The sequence below is a fragment of the Sitophilus oryzae genome, unplaced genomic scaffold, assembly GCF_002938485.1.
Source record: "Sitophilus oryzae breed Bouriz unplaced genomic scaffold, Soryzae_2.0 scaffold_578_pilon_pilon, whole genome shotgun sequence".
In the NCBI taxonomy this organism is placed as follows: domain Eukaryota; kingdom Metazoa; phylum Arthropoda; class Insecta; order Coleoptera; family Curculionidae; genus Sitophilus; species Sitophilus oryzae.
In genome coordinates, this window is record NW_022147171.1 from 2,187,771 (window position 1) to 2,193,961 (window position 6,191).

Here is a 6,191-nt window from a genome sequence, read left to right on the forward strand (position 1 = left end):
TCGGCGCAAACTATCAGAAAAGAAAATATGTTCAATGTCAAAACCAAAAAAGATTCAAGTATTCGAAACAAATTCCAAAATTTTATGAAATACTAACAGTGCTACCCTGTATATACTGAAATTATGTCCACTCTGTATATTCAAAATATAACCATACCTGTATATTTAAATCAAAATCAGAAACGTCAATAAAAATGTAGTCAGAAATACGTATTAAGTTATTTATCTGGGTTTTAAATAGATAAACAAACACCCTCAGAATTTATAAAAAAAAAAATTGCTGTTGAACTGAAATTATTAGAATTTAATTACAGAAATAATGAAAATAAAATTTCAAAACTATAGTCTTTGCCTTATAGAAAATTTATCTGAGCCTAACAAAAATTATTTTACAAAGTCTACCAAATAAGTGAAGCAAATTAAATTAAATTGAGCCAATTAAACTAAAGTCGAGCCAATTAAAACCAAGTAAAGCCCCACGTGACAGGGCGTCATATTCTTTATTCTTCTATTTGTGTGACGACTTTTTCTGTCATCACTCAAACAGAAAGAAAAAGGTATCCGTTGCTCAGGGTCAGAGGAGAGCTGGGTTCGTAAGTAAGGCTTGTGACCTGTGGTGACTTAATAATGTTGTTAAATAATAAAATAAAAGTAATAATGTATAGGCTGCAAGGATTCTAAAATTGATGTTAAGTATTCAAATAGTAATGGTCAAAGACAGTAAAAAGGGCGCCACTTACTTTGGGTATGAAAAGGTAAAGTAAGAAACCAGTAAGAAAATTTGATCATGAAATAGCTAAAATAAAATAATCAACAGCAATAAGGGTCTATTATGTTCATCAAGAATAAAAGTCAGATATAACTATCCTACGTTGAACATTTATTTAAAAACGAACACAATTATCAATCAATTATCAACCGCTACCTGTACTGAATGAAGTTTAACATCTAGCGAATAGATGGCGCCAGCAATATTAAAATTTGGAATTTTATAAAAAGAAAAATAAAACGCTACAACTTATCATCTCTAAAGATAGCAAAACTTTAAATATGAAAAAATAAAAAAATATTTTAAATTTTTAGTTGAACGTGCTAAAGTGCGTCGGTGGAAAAAATTGCGTTGACACCACCAGAAGGGTGGTTTCAAAATTAATTGAGCATGAATTGGCTTTAGAATGTAATTGGACTGGGAGGACAACAAACCAGCTTTCGGTGCTTACAAAAACGGTTAAACTTATTGAAGGTAATTATTAATTCTAATATGCCTATATGTCAGTGTTTTTTTAGGTAAGTGTTATACCTACCGTTCTATTTTTTTTCAGAAGTAGTTATGGCAAATACCTTGTGACGTCAATTAGTGTCAGTGACAAATTGGTGACAACCAAAAACTTGACAAAACTTGGACAATTTGACACAACTTTGACTAGTTAACGTATCTAACTTATAACCATTTTTCCGACTGGGGTCGGGGGTCGCGTGGGGTGGGCCGTATCGATCAAAAAACTACTAAAAATATACGACGTCACGATCGTTCCCGCGCGTTCAGTGTCGTTTAAATTAATATTCGGATGTAACAATAACTTAAATATTGCGTTTTGAGATCGTTTTGTGTTGTTTCTATATCTACATAGACAAATGTATTAAAGAAATGGCACAATGCAAAGTGGCACAATGGGGTCTATGGTTGAACGTTTATGTTAACTTAACGCACACATTAATTCCAGCAACATCTGTCACCACAGGTAAATTAAAAAAAAAGCAGTTAAAATGGACACTCGTCAGTTGAAACTTGATATCGGTCTGTGGAGACATCTGTTTTGGAGTTAACGTGTACGTTAAATTAACATAAATCCCGAGCCCCATGTCCCATTAAAGGAAAACTTGAGTTTCCCTTCATAATATATCTAAAGGCAAGCCATTATTCGCCCTGTATAATAAATGTACAGGGTTGATACAGCTAAGCCTTCATCATTTCTTTATAATAAATGTAATATTTTGATACAGCTAAACCATCATTGGCCCTTCATAATAAACATAATGGCTTGATATAGCTAAGCCATTATTCGCCCTTTAAAATAAAAAATGTAATAGCTTGATATTGGCAAGCTGTCATTCTGCCTTGATGGTAAATTATCCATTGGCCGAATGACGGCCGGTGGGTCATTTGCGTGTTTTACCAATAATGGCAGCCGGTAAAGTACCAATACATGATTGTATTTTTGCCAACGCCTTTGTATACATTCTACCATTGAAGTGTGTTTGCTAGGTGGTTAATGTTTTTACGAAAATAGAAAATTCGGTGTCGACATCATAAGAGCTAGTATCCCAGTTGGTTGTTTTACATAAGTGGCTGAACTTTTGAGCATTCTTTTCTGAAAAAATACGGCATAATTTACGAGGGGCATTTTTGATTTTGGACTTCATCGAAAATTCAGTTAAAACTGCTTCATGATCAGAGAGACCCGAGCTAAAGACGTTGCAGGCGATGGAGTTAGGATCAAAAGATGACACAACATAGTCTATAGTACTAGAACTGGTATTGGATATTCTGGTAGGTGAGCCTACATGCATGGCTATTCCAAAAGAATCAAAAATGGACTGAAGAAACTCCTGAGCAGCACATACACCAAGAAAGTCAATATTAAGATCACCACACAAAATTAATTTGCGTTTTAAGGGCAGGGACTCAAGCAAGCTTAGTAGATTATGACCAAATAATTGCACGTCAGAGTCAGGTGTTCTATAAATACAAATAATGTAAAGGTCATAAGCATTATGGTGGACAATGGAAAATTCGAATACTTTTTCAGATAACAAATCATTGTACCTAGTTACCTCGGAAAAGTCGTTGTTTAAAGACATTATCATAGTACCCCCATGAGAAAAATTTGTTCTATTAAATCTGGCCCCTGTGGTATAATTTTTAACAAACACAGGCTCATCAAAATTTAACCAGTGCTCAGTTATGGCAATGATATCTGGAAATTCAAGTTCTTCTAGTAAAAGATATAATTCATCTGTTTTATGTCTTTATGTCTTAAGGACTGAATATTAATAAGGAATAGACCAAGCTTGCTATCGCTTAAGTTTTCAGAGGGTGCTTGATCCTCTGTTCGCGTCAATTCAACTAAAAATTTTTACTCCTACTTGGGGAGCCACTGGAATAATATTTGCCATGACTTTCCCTAATCTTTTGAAGTCGTAGAAGACTCTCCGCAGAAAAGAATGACCTGAAAGCTGAAAGATCTGCATCAACTTCAGTTGAACCAATACCATAGACGTTGTGGAAGCGGTAGTACAACTTACGCAAGGAGTCAAGGTCACTAGGTAGCCCTTCTGATGCAAGCATCAATTTGATGCTGGTACTAGTGTGTCCTTCAAAACACACACTGGATGGTTGGTCGTGAAGATAGGCAAGGAATAGCCTAAGAGATTTCAAAATGGACGGGTCCCTCAACCTGGCCAACACGTAACGTCCATTTACCGCATCTGAGTCCTGAGACAACCGTAGTACAGGTGGAGTCATCGGGTCCATAACTACCAAACCATCTCTCTTCGTACTTCCCTGCACAATAATTTCTGGATTTTCCATCGCCAGGGACTTGCAAGCAGCTATAGCTTCCCTGTCAGAACCAATCTTAATAGTTTTTACATCCCGAAGAAGTTAACGAAGCTTGGTTTAAGGATGTTGAGGTTGAATCTATTATGGTTCCTGGCGGCCACATATTTATGTCCTTAAGCTGCACTAAGTGACACCTCTTTTGCACTCCAATTTTGAAATCGGAATGGGAACTGTCCATATTTTTCAGCATTGGAAAGCATCTGATGAAATCGGTGGTTCCTAGTTTTTCTTTAACATAATGCGCAAGTTGATTCGCTGTGTAAGGAGGTGGAATTCTGGACACTACCACATAATTCCAGTCTTCTCTTATGGCGGCCTTAGGAGGTTGCGATGACACTATTTCGGGTGAAACTATTTTTTTTGGCAAATCTATAAAAGCTGTACTATTTTGGTGATCTATAGGGCCCGTCTGCGTTGAAATGGATTTTTCCGCTGCATATTATGATTGGTACAGGTCTAATCCCTTGTAACAAACTTTTCCAATGTGAGCGACATTTGTTTAACGCTCTGCCTAAGGTCAGCCATTTCCTTCGCCATTTCTTCCTTAGATGGGTCATGAACTTGGACTTTAACAGACACATCATGGTTGTCCATTAAAATTGATGATAAATTGAATGTGTCTTGCTTTATCTCATTTATTGACTTAAATAAGGATTCTTGTGTGGTATCTGATATCCTGGATATGTCATCAATTTTCTTGAGTAAAATTTTCCACTTCGTGGAATCGTTGTCACTCAGCATGTCATACATTTCAGTTTGACTGGAAAAATGTCCATATGTTTTTTAAACAGAATCCTAGTGCTTCGATGATTTCTGGTTGGACCTGGCATTCTTGAAGCTGTGTAATTCTATCATGAACATATTTTAATGTAGGGGAATCGCAGACAGTGCAGAAAAATCTAACATTGTGGTACTTTTTGTTGACATAGCACCTTTGTTGTTGCCTTATCCAGTCCTGTACAGGTCATACAAAAACTTCTTCGACACTCTCCACTACAGCGAACCTTATAACTGTCCTTTTGGATTTTTTGACAAGAATCGCACTTAAATTCAGCCATAATAATGTAAATGATTAATAATATTAATAAAAGTCGATGACAGCTGAATAAAATTCGGAAGTATAAACAAGCTAGAACTCACGCACAGCGGAAATAAGTACGCCGAAAAATTATCAATTAAGGTTGCAAAAAACTAACACAAATAAACAAAGTCAAGTTTAAACGAACAGTGAACTTAGAGTTGATTTCGGGTCAGGAACAAAAACAAATCAAAACAAGTCAAATCAAAACAAAACAAACGTTCAATAACCGGCAGACAAAACGCACGAACGGTAACACAACCTTATCGTACGACTGCTAAACTGTTACAGTTGACTAAGGAAGGAGCATATCAAAAATCTAGGTACTAGTGATGGAGAACTATCGATGGCGCTATCGATAACTATCGATATTTTTCACTATCGAAAACAATCGATAGTATTTGGAGGCTATCGATATTTTGCGATAGTTCGTTTGGAACACATTTCTACTTAGATTGAGGTTATAAATGGTTATAAATATGTGTTGTTTGTTCATAAAGAAAGTTTAAAATGGATAACTTTTTAAACATAAAAAGGAAAAAGGAAGACAGTCCGAGCAGTCGTCGTAGCAGTAAGTAAAATTTATAAACAAAACATAATGCATTTCTAAAAGCATTAAATCCCCCCGAAGTTAATTGAATATGTTCAAGCTAGGTTGTTCCCATTTCCCATATGAAAAAAGAAGAGTAACTCAAATGGGCACTTGATGGATCCTCGATTTAAAAAGGAAGGTTTCAGAAGCAATGAGAATGCAGAATGTGCAGCATAAATGGAGCAGGAAATGGTCCAGATTTTGAAAAAAGAGGAGAAAGCAGACCCCGCAGAATCCAGATTTAGAGATGACAGGCCCGGCTACGAGCAGTACCTACAAGCACTACTACCACCAGCAGCAGTGGAAATCTATTATTTTCTTTTATTGAAGAAAGAATTTGCCGGAAAATTAAATCAATAACTGCAGATGCATTCATCATCAAACGTCAGTATTTGAGAAACAAATTGCAACTTAAAATGATGATCCTCTTCTGTTCTGGAAGGTAACTATTGATAAAAATATTTTTTTTTGTCATAATATTAAAACGTTTTGTTCTTACTTTTTACAGGTAAATGGAAGGGATTTACACCCACTGGAAGAATGTAGCAAAAAATACCTGTGTATTCCAGCATCATCTGTGGAATCTGAGAGGACTTTCAGCACCACAGGCAATTTAATAACAGAGAGAAGATCAAGATTAAAGGCAAACAATGTTGATATATTAACATTTCTGAACAAGAATGAATGTATAGTCGGAAATGTAAATAATTAGTTAAATAAAAATATTGGTTTTGATTATTTTATAAATCCATTATTTTATTAAAAAAAACAAATAATTTTAATAGAGATGCTAATTTTCGATACTTTTATATACTATTTTTTAATTAAAAACGGTAGGAAATTCGTACTGTCTTTAATTATAAAAAACTGTACGAAATTCGTATTGTTTGTTAAAAACG

The 6,191-nt window shown here is 35.1% G+C and overlaps 1 long non-coding RNA gene across 1 annotated transcript; it reads left to right on the forward strand.

The window, feature by feature from the left end:
* Positions 1-5,034: 5,034 nt before the first annotated feature.
* Positions 5,035-5,838, forward strand: LOC115887632. Its single transcript, XR_004051120.1, has 2 exons — positions 5,035-5,734; positions 5,801-5,838. It is a non-coding gene; the product is annotated as an uncharacterized LOC115887632 (long non-coding RNA).
* Positions 5,839-6,191: the final 353 nt, after the last annotated feature.